The sequence below is a fragment of the Marmota marmota genome, unplaced genomic scaffold, assembly GCF_001458135.2.
Source record: "Marmota marmota marmota unplaced genomic scaffold, marMar, whole genome shotgun sequence".
Lineage (NCBI taxonomy): Eukaryota > Metazoa > Chordata > Mammalia > Rodentia > Sciuridae > Marmota > Marmota marmota.
The window spans coordinates 2,277,839-2,303,749 of record NW_026000243.1 but is presented as its reverse complement, the minus strand read 5'-3'; the positions used below and the strand labels follow the sequence as shown (position 1 = coordinate 2,303,749).

General features: G+C 45.3%; 1 protein-coding gene across 18 annotated transcripts in view; it reads right to left on the bottom strand.

The window, feature by feature from the left end:
* Pknox2 (PBX/knotted 1 homeobox 2) overlaps positions 1–25,911 on the bottom strand; it is a 265,198-nt gene that overhangs the window by 91,403 nt on the left and 147,884 nt on the right. For 9 of the 18 annotated variants that reach the window (XM_048796083.1, XM_048796084.1, XM_015498999.2 and 6 more), the window contains exon 3: positions 8,430–8,536. The exons of 7 other annotated variants lie outside the window; for them this stretch is intronic. The gene's annotated coding sequence lies outside the window, so the exon portion shown is untranslated. Of the gene's footprint in view, positions 1–7,349; positions 7,386–8,429; positions 8,539–25,911 lie in introns of those variants that run through there. 2 more of the 18 variants (XM_048796085.1, XM_048796094.1) reach the window with 2 other exon arrangements.

Genomic DNA, 25,911 nt, shown 5'->3' with positions numbered 1-25,911 from the left:
CCCATGGAGCCTGAAAATACACATGCACAGAGAGTGACAATTCAGTTTCTCTGGCTGACTGTTAAAAGGTAAAACAAACAAATCTGGGTAGGATAACCCTTCAAGTCCCAGCAGCCATTTAGGCCTCAGTGAGAATGACTTTATCAGTCCCTTTCCCTGAAGTGAATTTTGATGGGCATGAGACAATAATAGTGAATTAATAACAACGTCATTTATTAGCCCTCACCTGGCACAAGGCACGATGCTCAGCTCATAAGGATAACCTTGTTTATTTTTCTTGCCAACCATATGGAGTCAGCATTATGATTGTTCCTATTTGTGGATGAGAAAACTGAGGCTTAGAGAGGTTGAGAGAGTTTCCAGTGTTAAACACCATCTGATTCAAGACTCTTGAATGTGTAGGGTGAAGGCAGGAAACACCAGAAAAGGAATGAGACCCAGAGAAGCCAAAGAAGTGCAGACAGGGCAAAACTGATCATGAAAACAAGCTGCCAACCTTGACGAGCCGTCTATCATACGTTGTCCTTTGACTTTCACCTGAACTAAATTTCTAAGAATTCTGTTATATGGACACCACTAAGTGTGTTCCACGTGCCACTTGCAGGCTTTTGTATATGGTCAATGCACATGTCTTTTATACCTTCCCACACTGGGGCTGCTTCAGTTTCTGTCAGTCCTGTCATCCTGTACAGCAGTGTTGGTCCAAATTTATGTAAATATTTTATTGCATTCTGCTCTTATTATTTAAAAAACGGAGTGAGTGGGAGATAGAAAAATGAAAGTGCTGATACCAGCAAGAAGAAGTAAGGGGCTTGGAGACATAATACCACCAAGACGAAGATGGAAAACACCGAGCGTGCTGAAAGCAGCAAATCTCGAGTCTCCGTCACAGACTCACTGGACTGTGTGTTCAATTAGGAAGGGAAAGAACAAAATTAAAGAATAAACATGAAATGACAGAAATGTCTGGTTGGAGAGCGCATCTCAAAGGCGATGTGTCATTGGGAACATGGTCATGTGTCTTAGCTGTCTGGGAGCACAACTCTGGGAAGGAGCTCTATATGTCTGAAAACCGGGCTGCTTGTCCCAGATCCTGCACCCAGCTGCTCAGGGCCAAGGCTCTGACTCACTTTGACCGGGAACCGTTAGTGACTCCTTGACAGCCTGGACCAAGATGCCCTGTGGGGGCCCAGTAGGGTAGGGTGGGGTTGGGTGGGAGGGAGCCTGCAATGAGCCTGCTCTCTGTAACTGTCTCCACTTGGCCTTTTCTCTCCACCCTACCCCTGGCTTTCCAGGGACCACCCACAGCTGCAAAGAAGTCCCTGTTCTAGAATGAAATCTGTCCATGACTCACAGGCGAAGAGGCACCTGGCTCTCTCTTCGGAAAGCCTGTCCAGTTGAGCAATATTCATTTTTCGTGTCAGGGCATTCCTTCCTTAGGAAGTGTCACTCCTTGTCATATTTCCCTAGGTTCTAGCTTTCTCCTTTGGCTGAAGCCCCTTCCTGTGCCGCTTTCTTTCTGACCCTTCTCTTTCCTCAGGCCAGTGAGATTCTAGCAGCAGGGGTGGCCAGTGAAGACATCCTGTGGGTCTGCAATAGAATTTTATTCACAGTCTCCAAAGCAAGCTGTGATTAGGAAAGAGCACCAGAGCTGTGTTCTGCCGCCCACTGGCCCCTGGCTGCTTCCTGCAGCCTCTATCTCCTCAACCTCCAGCCTTGGGAAGGGTCTGTAGTTCTCTGGCTTCTCCTAGGGAAACCATTCGTCATTTCCTGGCCCTTCCAGCTGGACCAGACACAAAGGAGATGTGTTTCGTATTAGCAGAATCTTTAAATACTAGAAACTTGCCTGAAAAGCATAACTTGCATAGAACCTTAATCATGACTTTTTCAATGACAACTCATTTCCTATCATTATGGTCTCCATAGAAAAGAAAGAGCCCTGCCTTTCACACAGAATCTTTGCGGACTTGAAGTTCAAGATTGTGCCTCTACTTTCCCCTTCTTCATTCTCTTGGCATACCCCCACTTACCATGCTTTAGGGCAAGGAGCAGGGAGATAGAAGGAGAAGACAATTTTGCACAGTGGCCCTCAAGGACCAATTAGGATATTCCAAGTTAGAACAAATCCTAATCTCCTGGGATCTGAGCATTTGTTATTCTGGATCTTCTGGGGTCAGGCTGCCCAGGGAAAAGGAACAAAGAATCTCAACTCTCCGATCTAGAGGTTCTGTCCAGAACTGGTCTGGGCATGTGGGAAAACTGCATGGGAGATGTCACCAGGGTGAGGAGGTGTAAACAGGATGCTCATCTGAGATGACTCTCCCCGGGAAAGTTTCCCAAAGCTGGGGCATAGCCCCACTCTCGGCAGGCCCCTGTGTTCTTTCGTCTCTTTTTAGGGTCTAGCTATCTCTGGCCCAGCCTCTGTTTTGGAACACTGGGAGCTGTGTGCATGTGAGCTGAGAAGTGTGGGGAGCAGGGGGGTGGGCAGAGGAGAAGCCACGAGGCAGCCCATTTCAGAGTGACTGGAAGGCCAAGGGGAGCAGTGCCCAGTGGGGACAGACACAGATACTGGCGAGATGGGAGTTCCTGGAAAGGGTCCACAGTGGGAAGCTGGCTGTAGTGGCTGCCCTGATCACCTGTTTTCTCTTTACTCTGCTTTTTCCCCACTCCAGGAGTCTGGGACGGATTATCAGAGGACCAGCAGACCTGGGAGATTCCTGAGCAGTCATGAGGTCTGACATCTTCCCTGGACCAAAGAGGAAACTGACCCAAGTTAGCAATAGGGTCCTCTCTAGAATTTAAGTCCCAGGGGGAAAACAGCCATCATTGGCCACGTGCTGGGCACTGTGCTGGACTGTGAACATTCCAGAAGGAGAAAACAGACACTATGGTGGGAATGAGTAAAGATAACAAAATGAAAACTTCGCTGAGCTGAGGTCAGACAGGTGACTTCAGATTTAAAAGGACCCCAAAGACTGAGTAAGAGAAATGAAATGAAAAGAAAGAAGAAAATAGAGCAAATCTACACCCCAGTACCTAGAGGTAAAATTTCAGAATTTTAATGAGAAAATAAAAGTTTCCACAGATTCTCATTGCAAACCTGGAAATAAGACAGGGGAACAACATCATCATAACCGAAGGAGAGGGGCTGGGGATGGAGTCCACTGGCAGTCCTCTTATCTAGCACGTCAGAGGCCCTGAATCCAATTCCACGAAAAAAAGAAAAGAGGAAGATTCGAACCTGGGATTCTGAGCTCAGTCAGATTATCAACCAAGTGTGAAGGCAAAAGAAGAGTCACATTGGGCATGTGAGAACTGTTTATTTCCCACTCATCATTATAAAAAATAGCTAGAGGTGGTATTCCAGCAAAACAAAGAAATGCAAAGAGGAGGACAGTATACACACAATAAGAGCAGCAACTTGGTTTGACCCACAGAAAGAAAAATCCAGAGGGAATGTGGAGGAGGTCATCATTCCCTAGTGCTCAGAAAGTTCCATCACAGCAGCTGGGATCGCAGTGACGGGACCCATCTCCTTCCTCAGGCAAATCACACTGTTTGGTTATGTGGTTGAATAATATTTCCATACCCATAGTGGGTTTGATGCTTTTTAATAGACTTTCATTTTATAATCAACCCCTCACCCGAATGCAGAGGTAACTAAATTTATATAACAGAATATAGATCTTCTAAATCTTAACAATGTAAACAGAGTAGATATTGNTATATGTATATATGTGTATATATATTATGTAAAAATATAAATATATATATATATAAATATATATATTATGTAAATATATAAATATAAATATAAATATATATATATATATATATATATATATATTAATATATAGTATTACATACTATAATACTCCATATTACATATTATAATGTTTAGAATATACTACATAATATGTGATACACAGTAAATAGTATAGTATATAGTATTATATATAACTCAGTATTTTATATATATTGCATATTATTTAGTATATTTTTATATTAAGATTTAAAATATATACTTATATTAACACAGTGTCTATTACACAATATTATATATTATATAGTATATTATATATGTGGAGTATATAATATATGATATATACTATATACTAAAAATAAATGATAGCAATTATTTATTTTTAGTATACAATATGAAAAATTATCAAATTCATGCAGATTGGAAGGGAGAGAATGTATGGTAATTTTCTGAGCTTTCATAGCAGGGAGTTAATATATACATTAGGAAAGAGGAACTGACGTATTATTATTATTATTATTTTTTTTTAAAGAGAGAGTGAGAGAGAGAATTTTTTTAATGTTTATTTTTTAGTTCCCGGCTGACACAACATCTTTGTATGTGGTGCTGAGGATCGAACCCGGGCCGCACGCATGCCAGGCGAGCGCGCTACCGCTTGAGCCACATCCCCAGCCCGGAACTGAAGTAGTATTTAGCACAGTAAATGTTGGCTATCAAGTAACCAGAACACAGATGCTTTCCTGTGTTGAAAATGCAGGGGAAAGAAAGGAGACCTTTTATTTTATATCTTTACACTGTTTCCCCTTCTGTAACACATACTTATAATTTAAAAAAAAAGGTAAAGTAAATAATTTAAAATCCAAATAATAAAAACACTATACAGCAATTGAAAATAATGGGAGTAGATCTACTTATTTTGGAAAACAGTCCCTCATATAAACTAGGTTTTTAACCTAGGTTTAAAAAGTAACTTTTTGAACAAAGAAATGATAAATATTTAAGAAGCAGTGAGTGCCAAAAACACTGATTTAACCATTGCACATTGTGTGCATGCATGGAATTCTCACACTGTACTCCATATATTTGTACAATTATTATGTGTCAATTTATTGAAAAGCAAGTTTTTAGAACAGTGTGTGTGTATATATATATATAATTTTTGTGGGTGTGCACACTAGACAAGCGCACCATGACTGAACTGGCCCCCAGATCCCCAAACCATAACACTTAATTACGTTAAAATAAACACCAAAACTAAGACACAAACCCTGTTTTCAAGAGTCTCCTTGACTGTGGGCCCCTTCTGTTTTCCCTGCACAGGTCACATATCTACTTCTGGAAACTATTCTCTTCTCAGATCTTCCTAAGATGTGTGACTCTTTCTGCAGTGGGTAAGAGCTATCTTGTGCATGTTTCTGGTAACAGCTGGGAGTTCTTGACTGTAAGTGTCAGTTCAAAGACTGGCCTGGAGGAAGTTGCCCAAGAGATGAATAGCTTTATACTCAAATATTTGGTGGAGGGGAGCTGAGTGGGGATGAGTATCAGAGGCTACAGAATGTAGCTCAGGAGCTCCTGGTCCCCTGCTCTCATTCACATGTAAGGAACATACATGGGGCCAGGAGGAAAGATCACCCAGTGGAAGTAGTGTCCAGGAAAGAGATAATTTGGCTTGTTAAAAAGCAGAGTCAGGCAGAGACCCAGTGAGCATGGAAGTCTGAGCCCCAGCCTGATGCCAAGCCCACAGGGAATTCTATGGGGAGAGGGGAGGGTGAGAGAGGGTCCCTTCAGGAGCTGCTCAAGTAACCTGCCCCAGACCCACAGCCAGCAAATGGCAGTGCTAGGATCTAAGCCGGATGGTTGAGATTCAAAGCCTGAGCTTAGGCAGGAATCAGAGGGCTCAGATTAACTCATTGATAAGAAGAACAGTGTTGTTCCCAAACAGGGACACTGCACATGCTGTTCCCTCTCTGAACCCTAAAGAAGGAATCAGCCCCTTTTCACAATACTTGGATATCCAGCTGTCTTGACTGGCTCATGGGGACTAGGATTCATGTTTGCTCAATGGGACTTTGAAAATTCCCACCTGGGAGGATACCGGCATTGGATAACAACAGTGGGGGCCCCTCTCGCCACAGCTCTGAGCACTGATAGAGTCTCCTGTGGACACAGAGAACTGACCATGACTTGGCTCAAAGAGATGGGTCAGGACCCTGCATAAGGCAGGGAGGAGGAGAGAAGTTAGGGTCTAGAAGTCTTAGTTTTCCATGTCCTCAACCCTATCTCTGTCCTCTAACCAACATCAAAGGCACATTAATGTTCCTGGCCACCCCTCACAGCTGAGCTGGCCCAGGCCTCCTGCTGTTCCTCTCTGGGAACTTTAGCCTCCCTCAGTCTCAGGCTTTTGGGGCGGCAGGGGGTGGGGGCAGGCAGGCGGGCCCAGGAGAGTATGTATGTCAGTTAAGGTTTGTCGTTCACACGTGGAGATCATTAACGAGACTTATTTTTAAATTGTAATTGCAAAATGTAAATGCTCCCCAAACTGATGTGTAATTGCTACCCCCTCCACCCCAGCCCTTCCCCTCTGGTGCCAGCTTTGCAAGGAGAGAATTAGAAAATAAAAAGGGGGTGGATTATGTAAGCAAAACGATTTTAAAAAAAGAGAGCGAGAGAGCTAAGAATTTAAGTGAGACAGCTGGTGGCTTCTCTGATTGCCACACATCCAGCATTAGCTGCAAAAATCGTCCTTGCCGATTACACCCATCCAAGCAATAGTATCAACTGTATTTAGTCTCCAGGAGATACCATATTGTCACTCACTTGGAAAGACAGTGCAGTAGTCAGCGAGTGTATGGGTGTTGGGGGACTGAAGGGGCAGAGGTCAAGGATATGTTGGTAATATTGTTTCTACTGCATCCATGGAAACCTTCCATTCTCCAGAAAATCACAATCCATGGCAAGAGCTAGCAGTCAGTCAACATATTTGCTCAGTCTACCATGCAGGTGATGGCAGGGGCATGTCCATTCTCCTGGGCACAGGTTGGCCTGTTGGAACCCAGCAACCTGAGCCTCAGCCCTGAGAGAATAGAGCACCACTAAGTAATTCCAAAGAAAGAGCCTCATTTCCACTTGGGTCCTGGAAAAAGTCACTGGACTTGGGTAGCAACGTACTCATTCTGGTTTACCGAGTGTATAGCTCTTGTCAGGCTTTTCTTTTTCTACTTGCCCTTCACTCTTTCTCAAGCCCTTGTCATAGCCACTGTGTAGAATAAACTCTGCAACATCACTGTGCACACAGGCTCCAAATGTTGCAAAAATTGTCAGCTTGTCCCCCAGATAGGATTGCCCAACTACACTTAGTCCAGTCTTGACCCCTGTAGATGACCTTCCCTCCAGAGGCATAGCCCGCTGGACCATGGTGACCCACCACCCCCCACTCCCTGCGCTTAATATACCTAAAACACAGAACTCCCCTGAGAGGAAGCAGAATTATTGCTGCCATTCTCTTGCTTTCAGGCATGGGGTCCTCTATGAACATCCACAGCTTAACTAACCCCCTGCTTGGGGAGCTGGACCCAGGGACATTCACCTTTGTGGCTAGCTTTCTCTCTCTTCCTCTTCTTCCCTGCAGGGAAACCGGCTTTAGTGATAGAATTTAGCAATGATTACTGTCCCCAAAAGGAGGGCTGATGAACTATAAGGCCATGATGGCCCTAAGACATCAGGGAAACTTAGAGAATCATGGGCAGAAGCCTTTGGAGTTGGGGCTCAATCTTACCATAACAGATCCTGCCCTTATCAAGACATACTGGAAAGAAAAAAGGATTGGTTTGGATAACTGGGTTTCCAAAACCTTGGCTAACTGATACATAAATCCGTGAGATTCTTAATCCTTAAGGGGATTAAGAAAACCAAAAAGAAAAAAAAAATCTTACCTGATAAGAGGATCAAATGAGGTTCTCTATTCAAAATGTTCAATACATTCTAAAGAACTATTTCTCATAGTTCATCAGAAATAAATGGGATGATTTATTCAACATTTATCAAAAACACTTGGGGTTGCCAGGCACAAGTGTTCCCAGACACTTGGGAGGCTGAGGCAGGAGGATTGGAAGTTTGAATTTAATCTGAGCAACTTAACAAGACCTGACTAAAAATAAAAATTAAAAAGGGCTGGAGATGTAGTTCAGTGGTAGCACACTTGGGTTCAATCCCCAGGACCATGAAAAAAAAAATCTGCTTGGGCTTAGGATACAGATCCATGAGTCTTCATCTGACTCTCAGAACCAGAGTCTGACTGTGAGGACCAGGAACTGTGTTTTTCACTGGCACACCCAGATGACCTCAGGTGGTAATACTTGCTCAGAGAGTTGTACAAATGTGATCATCAATATGGATGTAAGCAATACCCCATCCCTCTGTACCAACAACTCATGGAACTGGCAGAAGAGCAGAGTGTACAGGGAGGAGGGCTGGCCCTCGTCCTCAAGGTGCTAAGAAGGTAAAACATAAAGATGTAGGGAAAAAAAAGCACAACAATTTACTGCCAAAGATTGTCCATGCTAAGTGTCAGCTCAGGTGATCAACTGATCCTAGAGGCTTTAGAAAGAAAAAAAGTCTGCCTGGGGGATTTAATTTTTGTGTTAAAGGACAGAAAAGCACATCTTACTGTTGGGTGATCCTGCAGCCTCTGGGATGGTGTTCAGGAGGCTCACTCCCCTCCTCCTCACTTCCAGCTGGGCCAGAAATGCTTCCTGTCAGCTAAAGCCAGAGCACCTACAAGCAAGGCAGAGCAGCTCTCAGCAGGGGTCTCAGAAAACAGGGAACTCAGGGCTCTGCTCATTGGCTTCTTTCCTTCTCCCAGGATGTGTTTTATTCCAGAAGGTATAGATTCTATTTCCTCTACCATATTACCCTTTCAACTCTTTCTTTAGCATGATTGCTGAGCAAACCCCCCCCCCCAACACACACACATACCCGAGTCATTTTGAGGCCCAAACTGTGTCACAGTTGTCAGTACCCTGTTGCTACCTGCAGCCCTCTCCCCAAGCTGCGGGCAGCACTGGGAAGAGCAGCAGGCAACTTGTTCTGAGACTAGTGGAACTCACAGGAAGGGGCAGCAGTCATAGCTCTTTCAGGTATGCAGATGAACTTGCAATCTACATGACTAATGAATGGCAGGCTTTGGCTGGGGGTCTGGAGGGACACTGGTTAGGTTCATGGTGGGTGGGAGGGTGCTTGAGGGTGGCAAGGAGGAATGGGCCAGAAGAAGTGGAGGCTCCAAAGTAGCTTTGGCCACAAGCTGTGGCCCCAAAGTAGCTTTGGCTTCACAACTTACTTAGTTGTAGATTAAAGTTAATTAATTTTTTTTCTCAATAATTGAAATTAACTAAGGTGTTTGCATATGGAGGTTGGTTGGTCAGCCCTGTCAAAAGGTCAGGCTGGACACTTCCCATCAATTTCTCCTTGTTGGACCAGTTGCTAATTTGACTCCAAGGAGGCTGTATATGGAGTCCAGACGGCAGGGTCACTGGAGTGCTGAGCTGCTCCGGGACCTGGGCTATACTTTGAGGGCAGCATTGGGTAGCACCTCCAGCCCAGAGCCCCGCCCTGCACATGCATCTTTAACATTAACATTTCCTTCCTAGTTAACACCATCTTGGTCTCTCTGTAAAAACACATTTTCACCTTGATAAAGAATGTCATTAACTAGTGACAGGACAACAGGAGGAGCAAAGCAGTAGCCCACACTGGGAGCTGCAGTGGGGAGATGGAAATGTATACATCTGTCTGAGCAACAAGGCTTTCCCACCGTGTGTGTGTGTGTGTGTGTGTGTGTGTGTATGCACACATGTGCACACATCACTAGGGAGGTGAGGGTGGTAGAGAGAGAGCATCCGGAATCCTAAGGGAGATTTGATTCCCAGTCTCAGGAGAGAGGCAGCTGGGGTATGCTAGAAGGATGGGATGAACTGAGAGAGCTCCAAGGGCAGAAGGGGAGCTCATGCATCTCCGTTAACAAATGTTCTCTGTATTGAAAGAAAGTCTCCTCTTCCCTTTGCCACACCCCAGACTCCTCCCAAGAGGAGATGAAGAATGTTGAGACACATTTACAGTCACCCTTGGGGACTGCCTGCTCTGGGGTAGCCACATGTAGAAGCCAAACAGATCAGAACCAATGGAGAGGGTAGGCACTGTGAGTGCCAAATTCTGATTCACTCCTTGCATTCTGCTCTTCCTCCATGGGACCTTGTCTGTGGACTTTGTGAGGACTTCCTGGTCTCTGGCAGTGCAGACTGCAAACCAAGGAGAGACATCTGACTCTTCCCTCCTCCAAGCCCCACCTAATTTTCACTTCCATCACTATCATTTCCCATTCCTTTCTAGTTAGGGTTGAAGATCATCTTTCCTCCTTTCCATTCAATCTGGAGAGGGAGCTCCTCCCTGGTGTGGTGGTCACAGCCTCTCCTTCTCCCTACCATCAGCCATCCAGCACATCTTCACATGATGGCTTCCAGACTGAGCTTCCCAGGCAGGGGATATCATCTTCACTCATCAAGGACCCCAAACACACCAGGCATGGCCAGCATAGCAGTGAGTACTCACTGTCCTTCATGGGCTTACAGCTGGGCCACTGTGGGCTCTAGGCTCTTTGGTGCCTCCTTGCTCATAGAAGGCATTCAACTGAATTAGACCAAGTGCATCCTTCTGAGTGCCTGTGGTTGGCCCTGAATTGCCTTTTGGATTCATCTTCCACCCTGCACCAGGAGTCTCCTTATCCACCATCCAAACACAATGACTCTCCATACTTGTCCCACAACTTCCTGCTGCTCTATATCTCTCTATTTCTACCTGAGAAGATCCTAGCCATTCTTCAATATTTAACTCAAACAATCTGGCAGCTACCTCTATAACCAGGAGTAATTTTTCCTCCTCTGTGTTTCCAAGTGACATGCTATTTGACCTCTGAAAGTTCTTGCCACATTCCATCTGATGTTCTGGTTAATCTTATATGTCTGTCATCCCTTTCTGAACTATAAGCTCCTTGTGGGCAGAAACCCTAATCTCCTATCTCTGTGTGGAACATTTTAGTCTACAAAGCACCTTCATGTATAACATCTTCTTTAATTCTTAAACTTTAAAAGGAGGCATTTTAACACAATAATTTTTAGTACCTTTAAAAAATAACACATGCTTATTGTAGACAATAGATTAACAAGAGGAAAAAAGTTAGTTGTAATCCTACAGAATGAAGATAACCACAGTTAACATTTGGAGTAAAACTCTTCTTTCTTAAAAATAGTACTGTACTATAGTGTTCAGTAACCAGCCTTTCATATTAGGCAACATATCATAAATAATTTTCATGTAATGGAAATATATATTATAATTTTAATGGCTACATAGCACTGCATTGGGGGATGTACTGTAAGTGTTCAAATGTTTATTACATAATGCTTTGTTTCCAGTTTTTGCTATTAATAAATATTCTTGTAGTTTGTTTTTGCTCCAGACTTGATCATTTTTCCTAGGGTAGGTTTTTAGATGTGGTTTTGCCAAGTCCAAAGATGTGTTCATTTTAAGGAGTTTTTACAAATTACTCGTGGGAAGGTCACACTCATTTATATCCTACTAGCAGCATATGAGAAATGCCTTTTTCCTTGCTAGACAGTTGTTTCCATTTTATCAATGTGGATAATGAGGCTTAGGAAAGTCAGGTTTAGGACTTGTCAAGGAAAACTGCCACCAAGGTGGTATATCTACTGACCATAGATATTTTGTTTTTCCAACCTCCACTATTCTCTTTGTTCTTGTACTTCTTAATAATCCAAAGAGAGTACTTGCAGTTGTGAGTGCTAAAGCAATGTTGGGCTTCCTGAAGGGGACAGCAGAGGTGGGTGTGCCCTGAGTGGCAGGTGGGCCGTTCCTAGGAACTTTGCTAATGTCAGCCTCCCCTACCTGGTTCTGGCTGTCTGGAAATATAGCAGATGAGAGAGTTGTTTTGGGGTGGCATTCTACTACTTCCCCCTCCTCTCTCCTGGAAAGGTGCAAATGGCATCAATTTAGCCCTAGTATATTAAGAATCTTCTATGTATGGGAGCCTGAGGATCCAAAGATCTCTCTCTCTCTCTCTCTCTCTCTCTCTCTCTCTCACACACACACACACACACACACACACACACACACACACACACACCTTTTCTCTCTCTCCCTGTCCTCAAGGTGCTCACTGTAGAGTCGGGGAGATGGATGGATAGGAAATCATTGTCACCTCCCATGTGCACATTATGCTGCTTTTCTGTCTCACCGTTCCCTCCTTTGCTAAAGTCTGCAAAGGCAAGGGCCGGGGACAAGGCAGGGTCCTTCAGCCTCTGTCTCTTGTCTTGCCTTTTGTGGCCCTAAGGGGTCAGGACTCCCTCCTGTTGTCCTGCATCAGCCACATACTCCTGTCTTTCTGCTCTGCCTGCACTTCTGCCCACTCTCACCCCTGAAACAGTATGGAGGAGCTGGAACTCCTCAGAGAGGAATCACACCAGTGTTAGGGAAGAGAAGCCAACCCGCTTCCCACTCAGGGATTAATAAAATGCACATTAGCGAGAGGAAGGACGATCAGAGGTGACACCAGCATGCCCCCGCACAGGGCGCTGCTTCTGGGCTACAATATACATAGATTTCTCCTTTCCCAGAACTGACATCTAGTGAGTTCCACTTGTTTCCTTACAGCCTGGAGAAAGCTTCAAGGCAGAAATACAGCCTCTAATCTCCTTTCTGTCACTGCCAGTGATTCCTCTGAGCATAAGGAGGGCAACACACATGTCAGAAGCACCGAGGAGAATGAAAGACAGTCCAGGATTGGTGGGGGTGGGGGGACTGCCAGTGGGTGGCTGCTGTCCTTCCTACTCAGCCCACCTGCCTTGCTCTGGAAGAGGGAAGCCTGGGTGCACCTTTTTAGATGGGGGGTAAAGACCCACCACCATACAAAGTCCTTCTCCTCTGAGAGGCTAACAGGCAGCTGCAACAATGCTGCCTGGGGCTGGGCTTGAGTCCACTTGACAGATTGATTGGCAGGGCCAGGCCATGGAGGCAGACAGAAGGACCAGGCCCAGAGTGACCTGATGTGATAACCTAGATGTTTCAGGGGACAAGAAAGAAGCAGGAGCTTCAGATTGAAGATAAAGTCCCTTTTGTCCCTACTCCTTCCCCAAGAAATGGAGTGGCTCCACTCCCAGCACTTTAGCTTGGATCAGGCACCTCTCTGCCTGTCCAAATTCATTTTCCTGGGCACCCTCTGATGGGCCAGGCAGGCTTCCCTAGAGAATGCCTTTGCCTGTTTGGCCAGGTGCACTTAGACCTTGAGACCTTTCACAGATGTGTAGGACAGCTTCTAGAATCTGTGGCCAGAGGCCCAGGCCACTTAAGGCACAAACAACTTTAGGGAAGTAGCTCCAACTGGTATCTTCCCCAGGAGCAAAAAGCACCATGGTCTTTGTCCTGATCAGCTTGAGGGCCTTCAAAGAAACTGCTCTCACTCTGGAGCCCAACCACGGGCCTCTTCGATCACAAACACAGTAATTGAAATGTGGTTTTCCTATAAAGACTCTCCAGGCACTTCCCCAATCCTGGGCATCTGTGAGAATCAGGTGAGCGAGCAAAGGAGACATGCTGGCTAGTACCCGCTCTGCCACAATCGTGCTCTGTGACCTTGGACAAAATCCTCCACTAGTCTGTCTGAATTCTGTTTCATCAACATCCTTATCATTGACCTTCATCATTATCATCTATAAACAGAAGCTGGGCAGGCTTTAGAAAGTAAGATAATGCTCAGTACTAAATGTGACATTCTTCCATCCTGTTCTCTGATGATTCTTGATCAACTATTGAACTCAACCATCATCCTTAGAAAAGCATAGAATTTCACCAGGGCAACGAGGCTGACCTCCCAGAGACCAGGCTCCAATCCTGTAGTAAGAAAGGAGCTCCTTAAAAGCTAATTAACACAGAGACTGGTTTAAACTGTTTGTCCTCTGCACAAAAGTCTAAAATGCCTTGCCAGGACCTAAAAATTTCAAAATTTCTTAACCTCCATTCTTCTTCCTAATCAAGCTGGACCTTCCTCTCTTACCTAATCCCCGGCTACTTTCTAATCTGAATCTTTCTCCAGCTGTGCCAGGATGCCATGATCCCAACACCAAGCACACACCATATTTGAGCTCTCTGTCTCCACTCTGGATGGCTTTGTGCTCCCCTTTCTTCTGTGCATCTGGCTCCTATCCTACCCCCAAAGCCCAGTTCTCTGCAGTTGCAAGATCTTCCTCTCATACTCTCCACCCTATGACTAGTCCTTAATCTTACTCCATTTTCTGATCTTCTGCTCTTTGTGTTAAACAAAACCTCCTCAACAGTATCACAAACTTTTGAGGAAAAGACCTGCATCTTTATTTCTCCCATACCTCCATACATACTAGGTTTGTTCTATGCCCATGTAGATCATCAGAAGTATCATTCTTGTCACATAGAGAGGAGCCAGATCAATGCTGAATCAGTTAAGAGTTTGCCTACTTAGTTATTATTATTCATTGCCAAAGACCTTGTAATTCTCTATGTTTCAATATGTTCCTGAGTTGAGAGCTTTTGACTGCACTAGCATTTTATCAGATGCTTCCTGCACTAAATATTAGTGACGTGGTGAATGTGGCAGAGAGAGCATAGGGGAGTGAGGTCAATCAAACTTGGATTCAAATGCTAAGTCCCTGTCTTCCTCACTGTGTGACCTGTATGTCTTATAGTAATTGTTTTCCTATTTCTGTGAGATGGGAACAGTAGTTCCTAACTCACAGTGTGTTTCCCAGGATTCTCTGACTTTGCATTGTGTACGTGATATGCTTAGCATATCGCAAACGACTCTGCAGTGACACAGACTAAGTCTTCAATAAATGGTGACTATTGTCATTAAAGATAATGGTAATGATTGTAGTAGTCATATGTTTAGGTCTTGTTTAGTAAAATCCTACTCATCCTTCAAGAGTCAGCTCTCCAGAGTTGTGTTTGAATAGCCACCCTTCTCCATATAGGGTAGTCTTTCCTTCCTTTCTGCTTCCCCAATAATTGGGACCATTTTTATGATGAAGCCCAAAGTTCTCATCCATGAACTACAGGCTGCCTCATTCAGTTAGACCCTCTGTTTCTATATATGTCCTTCCATGAAGCTCCAAGCTTCCAAAAAGCAAGGACTGGGTATTCCCACTTTGTGCTAACATCTCTGGCCCCATCAGGCTCCATGTGTTTGTAAAATGGGGGAATGGATGGATGAGCAGGAATGCCAAAAGCAGTCAAAAGACCCAGCCAGAGTATAATAAGACACAAAGATTGTCTGGAGAAACAGGCTAAGGGGAGAGGATGGCGATCAGAAATCTACCATGGAAAGTAAATGTGCCTTTTAGCTCAGTCAAACCCCTGTTTTGAAGAAGTCCCTTTACTTGCCCAGCAGGATTTTCTTTCTTGGGGAAACCTTCAAACCCATCAGAAGACTTTGCTATTGAAAATGTGTGAAGCCCTGCCTGTCTCTACCCTCCTTACCCCAGTCTCTTCCTCCCACTCCTCCCTGTGCCATTCCTTTCCCCAGCAGTCAGATCTTTCAACCTGAGTCCCTGCTCCCTCCCCGCACCAGGCTGCTAGAAGACCCTGGATCCTGAGATTACCAGAAGCAAAAGAAGTAAGTGCAGGGGCTGGGATTGTGGCTCAGCGGTAGGGCACTCGCCTAGCATGGGCAGGACTTAGGTTCAATCCTCAGCACCATTTAAAAATAAAGGCATTGTGTTGTGTCCATCTACACCTAAAAAAAAATAATCGTTAAAAAAAAAAGTATGTGCATCCTGGTACCACCTAACTGTTCTTTTTCTGTCCCCACCCCAGCTGCTGTGAGCTATCTTTCCCTTCCCTCCATCTCCGTTACTACACCTTAGCTTAGCAGTAGCCTTCTAAGCCATCCCTCTGCAGCCTGCCCGACACTTTGCATGGCAGCCATAGGATGGTTCTGGCACTTATCCCACCAAACTGTGATTGTCCAAGTACAATCTGTCTACCCCACTAGATTATACAATCCTAGATGGAATCTCAAACCCATATGGATCTCAGAATTGGAAGGGATGGGGCTGGTAAAAGGATTTCATATATCTCCCTAGAGCTTAATATGTATTTTGTAAGTATTAGATGTTCAATAAATATTTGTTGGATAAAGGGACAAACAAATGTATGTTTAGCAGAGGACATGCAAGGTGTATGACACATCACATGTGTGCTCCTTCACAAGGAACTCTCTTATCTAATTTCGTATTAATCCTTACAACAATCCTATGAAGTAGGTATTATTAGTTCCACTTTTCAAATGGGAAAATTGAGGTTAGAAAAGTTAAGTGACATGTTCACAATCCCAAAGCTAACTGAGGGCTGAAGTGAGAGAGCAGAATTCAGGAATTTTATTGTGGCTTTCTTGGCACAGCTCCCTGGCACATGCCCACCTGCCCATCTGCCCAACTGCCCACCTGCTCACCTAGCCAGGGAGAGATGTCAAGAGGCTGAACTGCTTCTGTTCTGCCTCACTTGGGAAATAAACAAGAAGAATTTTTCTTCTCATCATCTGGTGAGTCGGTGACATTTCGTTTGACAAAGAAGCTAGGAAAAGCCTCTCCTGGGACTAGTTTTGGGACCAGGCTCTGATAATATTGCTTTATTGAAAAGAGATGCTAGGAACTGAGCTCTGGATGGCCTTTTACATGAAGTAATTTATGCAGGAAATGAGAAAAATATATTTTTTAAAGAAACACACATTGATCTATTCATAGTCACAAAGACAGAGAAGGAGGACAAAACACACACACACACACACACACAATCCCAGAAACACTATCACAGACACACAAAGGCACAGTTTCCAGTTCATGTTCATGGTCAAGTCCACATACAATAAGAAACCAAAGATTCCCAATCCGATGGACACAAGGACCAGGGACATGCCCACTTGCAAAGCAGTCTGATGGCCCTGACTTTTCCTTCCACACCTTCCAGGGGACATTGCAATTTCCCCCACACCTGTAAATTTCAGTCATTAAGAAATGCACAGGAAGCACAGCATTGAAGAACTTCATCTTTCTGTGCTTCCTGTCCTTCTCAGGACCTCTCCCTTCTGTTGATCACACTTCCTTCACGTGGAGATGGTTGCCAATCTGATGACCTGCCGCCCAAGGCACAGCTCCACTCAGGAAGATTTACACCCTGTTTCTCACGGAGGCTCAGTCATCGCCTGCTCCTGAGGACAGCAAAGGAAGGATAACAAGGAAGGGAAATGAAATGTCTATAAAATTCTAATTCAGATGCCACTCAGAAATGGATCTCAGAATTGGAAGGGATGGGGCTGGTAAAAGGATTTCATTTAAAATGCCTTTTGCCTCAGGCTGTTGGGAGTTACAAGGATATCTGAAAGCCAGGAATGCCCTCCCAGCCTTGGAGATTTTGACCAGGGCTCAGAGCAGAGCTCAGGATCCCTGTTCTTATCAGTATCTGAAAATCCAGGAAGGCCTAAAACTGTACTGGGAGCCAGGACAGCTGGCTTCCATCCACAGCTCCCTGTGTCAATACCTCACAGCTCTAGGCCTCAGTGTTTCCATCTACAAAATGAGAAGGTTAGGAGTGGATGGTCACTTTCACCATGGTCTGTATCAGGGTCCACCTTGAAGCCTGCTCAATACTTTGCATGGCAGCCATAGGATGGTTCTGGCAGCTTAGAACAACCCATTTCTCTTAGCACTTATCCCACCAAACTGTGATTGTCCAAGTACAATCTGTCTACCCCACTAGATTATACAATCCTAGATGGAATCTCAAACCCATATGGATTTACCCTCCTTACTCCAGTCTCTTCCTCCCACTCCTCCCCAGTGGTCAAATCTTCCATCCTCTGAGTCCCTGCTCCCTCCCCCCACCAGGCTGCTGGAAGACCCTAGATCCTGAGATAACCAGAAGCAGAAGAAGTAAGTGCATCCTGGTATCACCTAACTGTTCTTTTTCTGTCCCCACGCCAGCTGCTGTGAGCTACTTTTATATGCCACTGAGCCTGTGAGAGGACTTATACATCCCAAAGCACGCCCAACCACATTCATTAAGTTCTTATTTATGTTTCACAGTGACTATGAGTTTGGTGGTGCTAGAATCAATCCACCCATTATATAGACAGAATAATCAAAATGGTAAAGACTTAAGTGCCTTGGCTAAGGTCACAAAAATAATCACTATTGATTCAAACTTACATGAACTCAGTCCCATTTTAAAAACAAACAACACAACACACCTTGAAAACCCTGGAGTTTCCACTAAAAAATATCTTTTTCCTATTTACGGACCTGCCTCCATGAGAGAGCTCAGGCCACAAGGCAGTCCTCTTTCCTCACTGTGGCTCCCCACTTTTCTCTATGTCAGACTTGTTCTCTTTCTCTTATTAAAAAGATTTAACCTTCTTTTGGCTATTAAAGGAGAGGTCCAGTCTGAAAGGGGAATGATAAAAAAGAGAGAATTAAATTGTTATTCACTCATTCAACAGATGTTTATTGAGTGCCTGCTATGTGTCCATAACTGTTCACAATTGTGAAGAGACGTGATCAAAATCCCAACATTTTGAAGGCTTGCCTTCTGATTGGGATAGGGGTGAGGAGCAGTAAAGATAATAACCAAGATATATAAATAAAATGTATAAAGTCAGCCAGGTACAGTGGTACAAAAAACCCTAGCGGTTTTGGAATGCTGAGGCAGGAGGATTGCAAGTTCAAAGCCAGCCTCAGCAACTTAAGGAGGCCTGAAGCAAGACCCTGTCTCAACATAAAAGAATTTAAAAGGTTGGGTTACAGCTTCAGTGGTAAAGTGCCTCTGGGTTCAATCCCTGGTATTAAAAAAAAAAAAAAAAGGGAAATATCACATTGTGCCCTAAAATGTGTACAATTATGATGTGTCAGTCAAAAAAGTTAACAATTTTTGATTTTTCATATCATGGATTTTGTTATTAACTTTTATCTTTAAAAACTGTTGCATTAAAATATTACTTCACTTGATTACTGAGTTTTTGAATGTGCCCTTAAATTTTGTGCCTAAGGTGAGTCCTAGAAGACCCTGCTTTCAGTTAACATGTACATATGCAGCAACTCTGTGGCGGGAAGAGAAGGGGCCACATCCATAAATGGAGAAAGTCACTCAGGAAGAATGAAGGAGGCCCTACAGACCAAACAGAGAAAGGCGGGCAGGACATCTTCTTGGGACAGGAACTTGATGTGACTAGGGGAATCTAAGCACCCTTCCTCTCCTAGAAACTTACAGAGCTGGGCTTTCTGCAATGTGGGGAGAATCTCAAGTTGATCTATTGGGATGTTCAATGGAAAGGTGACTGCTCATTCTGGAGGTCTTGGGGCCACAATGGTGGCGACAGATAGCTAACTGCTCCCTTTTCCAGCTCCTCAGTCAAGCTGTGCTACAATGCTTACGCACCAGAGGCACCAGAGACCATGGGGAGTTCGGGAGTTCTAGCAGGGAAGATGTAGAGGATCCATTGGGCTCTGTCAGGATTACACCTTTTCATGTAGGAGCTTGGGCCTCATTGGGGTGCAATGGGCAAGGTGGTTGTTACTTGCTTTCAAACCACGGGAAAGGCAGAGAACAGTTCGTTGTCACTGTGTATACTTAAGAGAGGGTGAGGTTTCTCGGCACCCTTAGAATGACCAAGAGACTTGGGCATGGGAGGGGAATATAGAACCATAGGGAGGATTCTGCAAGGACGGACCTGCCTCCAGGAGAGGGCTCAGACCACAAGGCAGTCCTCTTTCCTCACTGTGTCTCCCCACTTTTCTCCAGCATCCTTCATACCCCCACAATAAATCCTAGAATCTCAGATCATCCATTTTTAGTCACAAAAAAAAATTTTAAAATAAGATACATTTTAGGGCTGGGGGTGTGGCTCAAGCAGTAGTGCGCTCGCCTGGCATGCGTGCGGCCCGGGTTCGATCCTCAGCACCACATACAAACAAAGATGTTGTGTCCACCGAAAACTAAAAAATAAACATTAAAAAATTCTCTCTATCTCTCTCTCACTCTCTCTTTAAAAAAAAAAATCAGATACATTTTTAGCAGACATACTGAGACCTTTCACGACATGTTTCCTACCTAACTTCCAAGGTTTACCTCTTAGGACTTTCTTTCAAGTACCTAGAGGGTGAGGGAGTAGGCAATTTACACAGCCATGATCTGAATGTGCCCCTCCAAAATTCATGTTGAAACTCAATCCCATTGTGGAGGTGTGAAGAGATACAGTTTTTTGAGAAGCGTTTGAGTCACAAAGGCTCTGCCCTCATGGATGGAATTAGTGCCCTTATAAAAGGTTGAAGCGGGGACCCTGTGAGGATATGTAGAAACTGCTGTTGATGAGGAAGAAACCCTCACCAGACACTAAATCTGCTGACACCATGTTCTTGGACTTCCCAGACTCTAGAACAGTGGGAAATACATTTCTGTGGCTTATAAATCATCCAGCCTGAGGTATTTTGTTTTATTAGACATATACTTAGGGGCCAAATCTGAGGTTGGCTGTTTTTGTAAATAAAGTTTTATTGGAACACAGACACACTCATTTGTTGACAATTGTCTATGACTGTTCTTTACTGTAGTGCATAAGTTGAATAGTTGCAACACAAAACCTGAAATATTTAGTCTGAACCTTTACAGAAGAAGTTTGCTGACCCTGGTCTACATTACAGTTCAGCTACCCACCTCTTCTACAGGGACCCCAAATTTGCTTGTTGCTACATCAGGTGCCCTCTCTCCATGCTCTCATAGATGAAATGTAGCTCATTCCTCAAGGACTCAGCTCAAATATTACTTTTTCTGTGATGCTTCCTGAATTCCTACAAAGAATTGCTCTTAATAGCCATGCACACTGTTAGAGTGACCACATAATTTATTACACACACTGGAATAATTTTGAGAGTGAAAGACAGCAGGATTACTAATTTTACAGTGACTACAGGTTTCAATTGAGACTGTCCCTGCAAAACAGGTCATATGGTCACCTTACACTTAGTACCAATTTCCTTCTGCCTCCTAGGGATGAAATATTTACATACTCAGCTTCCCTTAGGAGGTAGCATGCTGAAAGGTGAGGACAGTGAAGGGATTTTTGGACTTTCAGAGTGTCCTTGTACAGAGAATATGGTCCATTAATATTTATTCAAATAGTCAGCCATGGTGGCACACACCTGTAATCTCAGCGACTCAGGAGGCTGAGGCAGGAGGATCACAGGTTTGAAGCTAGCCTTAGTAACTTAGCCAGGTTTTAAGCAACTTAGTGAGGCCCTATCTCAAAATAAAAAATAAAAAGGGCTGGGAATGTGCCTCAGTGGTTAAGCACCATTGGATTCGATCCCTGATATCCTCCTAAAAAAATTGCTGAAATAAAAGAAGGAAGTCTAAACTAGACACAAGCACTTTCTTTAAGAGTATCAAGCTGGAGCTGGGAATAGTAGAGCAAGACTGTGTTACTTAGTTACATAGGAGGCTGAGGCAGGAGGATCCCAAGTTCAAGGCCAGCCTGGGTGATTTAGCTAGATCCTGTCTAGAAATAAAGTAAAAAGAACTGGGAATGTAGCTCAGTGGTAGGACTCTTGCCTATTATATGACCATCAAGTTGGAATAAGGAAGAGCACGGAAGCCTTTACCTTGGTATCGAGTAGGAGCTTGTAGCCATGGAGGCTGCCTGCTGTGTTTCTGCCACTGTGCTTGCATGTCTGGAATGTGCCTATGTGCCTGGTGCACCTGGGGGTGAGGTGGAATGCTCCCCTGCTCCCCTGTAGCCCACCGTCTCCTTCATCCAGCCCTGCAATCCATTCTCTCAGCTGCTGCTCTTTCTCCTGGCACCTGATCTCACAGGGGTTGGGACACATCCCTTGTTCTGTAGGGTTCCCTATGCATCAAAGGGCTCACATTGCCCAAAGTGGTCATGACAGCCTGATGGTCTGCCATGTTAGGAAAGGTGGGGTGCCAATTCAAGGATGATAGTTTATTTGTGTAAGTTCTTAGCTGATTCTGGATACTGGGGGATCAGAATTTAGATATGCATCTCCTTTCATAAGGCTCCAGCACATTCTATAGACTTCAGCTCACTAAAGTGGGAGATAGGAAATAGCAAGGGACAGATGACCCATTTAACATTCTTGGCACTGCCCATCTGTTCTCAACTAAACTGCCTGAGATATCTTTTTGAAGTGCAAATCCCATTCTACTACACCCCCATACCTTCTAACTCATCACTGATTTCCCATTCCTCTTGAGATCAGCACCCAAATCCTTCTGATGGCCACAAAGATCAGATTGGTCTGACCCTATTCACCTCTCCAGCCTCTTCTATCTTGTTCTTTACCCTCAAGCCACCAAGGCCTTTGGTCTCTCAAATAGGCAGCACCGCCAATTTTTCCTCTGTCTCCAGGGTGTTCACTGACTCTTCTGTAATGTTATGACACAACAAGAAGGTCCTTACCAGATGTGGCTCTTTCTTGGATTTTCCAAACTCTAGAACAATGAGACAAATAAACTTCTATTTTTTATGGAGTACATAGTCCATGGTATTTCACTATTGCTGCAGAAAATGGACTAAGACCCTTCCTATCTCTCTCATTCCTCCTTTCCTCTCTTTCTCCCTTCTTTCCTTCCCTGACGTGCTGTTGTATTATGTATTCTCTGTGTGGACATCTCGTCCCCACTCCAATACAATCTCCTTAAGAACAGGAACTGTGCTGTATGTGTCTGAACACCACAGATCCAAGGACCAAGTCAGGTGCATAAAGAAGACTATGGCTTCCTGCTCTTCTGCAGAGGATGTACAATGTGGGGGCAACTGTACAACTATACTGGGGTGTAAAGCCAGAGAAGAGCTTCAAGCCTTGGGTGGGGGGTAGTTCCAGGAAGGCCACTAGGGGCACTGTGGCCCCAGGTGTGCAGGAAGAATCCGTTCTTTGGCTCAATACTGAGGCTTTGCAAGCCCAGCCCAGCAATGGACTGAGAAGCAATAGCTCTTGGCTGAAGGGGCAGCAGGCCTGCTCACTCTCTCAGGGCTGCAGAGAGACGCACTGGCATCCCTGCTGTTCACTCAGCTTGGCCCCCCCACCCCACCGCCCCCAGCACAGCAGCAGCCTGGCCTTTGCACCCCGTGTGAGGCTGAGCAGAGAGCCTCAGGCAGGCTCTGGCCAGGGAAAAAACAAAACAGCTGCCCCTGTGCTGGCTCTAAACATGCTCCCGGTGTGGAGGCCTCTCTATGCCCGGCCAATAAATAATAGAAAGTCCAAGTGCCTGAGGTAGCAAACTCCATGCCGCTGGGCCTCAGGCAGGACGGTGGAGGGGCTTGCCAGGTCAGGAGCACAGGGATTAATAACGCATCAATTTTAATGCAGGGAGAGATTTTTTTTTTTCTGCTTCACAAACAGCAAAGTGAATGTTTGAGCATCCTGGCAGGGGGTTAATGAGGACTCTGATTAGTTATTCGGATTTCTCCACACTGCCTCAATTCATCCTACTAGGAAAGAGAGAAAGGAGGAGGTAGGGAGTGGAGGGCTGTGCAGAGGGGCTGGGGATGAGATGATCCTCCTGTCGCTGTGAGGTTTCAGCTGGCAGAAAACTGCAACCTTCCCCCAGTCCACCCTGCATTTGCTGTAGCAGAATTGGGAGTCTGAAGAGGCCTGAAGACGACCTGGTACAGCTCCTTGTTTGGAAGATCAGAGGGGCATTAGTCAGGGCCAGACAGAGAAGAAGTGAGAGCCCCCTGGCCAGCACCCAGCCTGCTACCCCCAAGTTCCCTTTTCACACTCCCTCTTCCCCAACCCAAAGTAAAAATTCTCCCTTTACTTTAGGGAGGCTGCAAGTCAGAGGTAATCAGGGTCCAGCAGGGGCTGCCATTGGGTAGGGAACCAACAGGCATCCCTGTCAGAAAATCCCTGTCTTTTTGGTCCAGGTAAATTGCCCTGCTCAAAACAGGGCTAGGGAAGTGGTGGGAAAGGCAAAGGTGTATGGCCCCTGAGAAGGGGGGTCCTCTCAGCAACACCCAGAACTAGAGCAGCACCCTCTCCTCCTTTCCCAGCTGTGGCATTGAACCCAACTCTGGGGAAGCTAAGGCAAGAGGCCATCAGTTCCCTTCATACAGGCCTCCTGCAAAACCTTGTCCCCACCTGCTAACTCTGGGTCAGCAACAGATCCTACTCACTTGGCCCTCAACATGCAGGGAATGAGAGACAGGCAAAAGCACACAGAAAAGTAGCTCACACTCTGGGGAATTGCTGGGGCCATCTGGACCAAGCTCCAAGTCTTCCCCACATTACCATGCAGATGGACTTCTGAGCAAGAACTCCCCCACCCTGCCCACCCTCAGCTTCCAGCCCATCTGCTACAGCTCAGGACCCAGAGCCACATCCAAACCAGCAGAGTGACATCATGGGTAAGTGACATCACGGTGAAGGTATCACCCTGCAGGTGTTCCAAGATTATCTCCACGTCATTCTAGTCCCTAAGAGGCTTCCTTCTCTGGAGATTCCTGAAACCTGCCCATCACATCAACCCCCAATTTTTAAACTGCATGCTGTAGCTCCCTCATCACCTCTCCTCATACTCACAGGGCTCCTGCACATTCCTGTGCACTAGCCATAGTGCCCAGTGCTTTACATGCTTGAATCTCAGTGGCATGTACTCGACTCCATGAGGCAGGAACTGACACCTATCTGTATCTTAGCCCAGCACTGTGCAGTGGAACTTTCTTCCATGACAGAAATGTTTTCTGTTTGCACTTGCCAATGTTGTATCAGTGCCACATGGTTATAGAGCCCAATTTTTATTTTTATCTAAATACACGGGGGTATAGTGGCCATTGTACTGGACAGCACAAATATAGAGAGGTCAAGTGAATGGCCTCTTGATGGTCAGTATCACAGTTAGTAAAGGGCATGGCCTGGATTCAAACAAGGTTTGTCTGCCCTGGGGATACACATGCTCTTCCACGGTTCTGTTCTTTGACACTGTCAAAGAAGATATATCACATGAAGAAACTAAGGCAAGGACAAGGAGCATGATCAACAAGTCTACGGGGTGCTCCTGTGCTGTCCAGCACATTGCCATCCAGCAGTAGATCTGTGAGGATAGGAAGGACACCTCCAGGGGACAATGACAAGTAAGACTTACTCTCTGTCCTTGAGATACTTCCAAGTCAGCTGGAAGAAAAGATAAATTCTATTTGGGCAGAGAAGTTCAGATGCAAAACTGAATGATGCAGGATGCCATTTGTCTATCCCACTGCACCCCCAACCCCAACTCAACCATGCCGAACACATTCTGCCCACTCTCCAGAGTTTGTTTCTCCTGCTTTCTTCCCCGTGGATGATTGGCACCACCATCATTACAGGCCCTCAAGAAGGGAGATGAAGACAGCCTCGATCTCTCTTTTCCCTTCCTTCCTTCTTTCCTACTTCAGTGACTTGCTGATAGTTCTTAAATGTACCTTAACATTGTCTCTTTCCCATGCCGCTATCTATGCTTCCTATGCCCCTGTGCATGGTATGGCACACGAGGTCCAACTGGGCCCTGGCCTCCACTGCAGGCTCTTTCCTGCCTCCTCACCACTGTCTGCTCATGGCCTTTCCCTGAGCTCAAGGTGCTTCCCCCTTCCTGGAACACCCCTTCCTACATTATCTCCTGGGACTGCTAACCATTCCTGAGTACTCAGTTCAGATGATCTTCCCACAGAAGCCTTGTCTGAGCATCCTTACCTCTGGCAGATTGTGACCTCCAACCGATCCCCCATAGCCCTGAGCATATCTGTATGACCTGCTGCTCACCTGCTGAGTTGTACTTATGGGCATGCATATCTCCCCTACCCAATGGCACTCTTCAAGGTCTGATGGCAATTCTGCTCCTTGTGCTCAGAGTGCCTGCAGTGTGTGTGACAAAGGGCAGGAGGTGGGGAGGGTGCAAAGGGTGTCTGCAACACCTTCTGTCCCTGCACCCTCACACCCCATACAGACCACATTTCTCTGCATGCAGTGGCTTTTGCAGAAAGGTGCAGAAGAACATCCCTGCTTCACCTC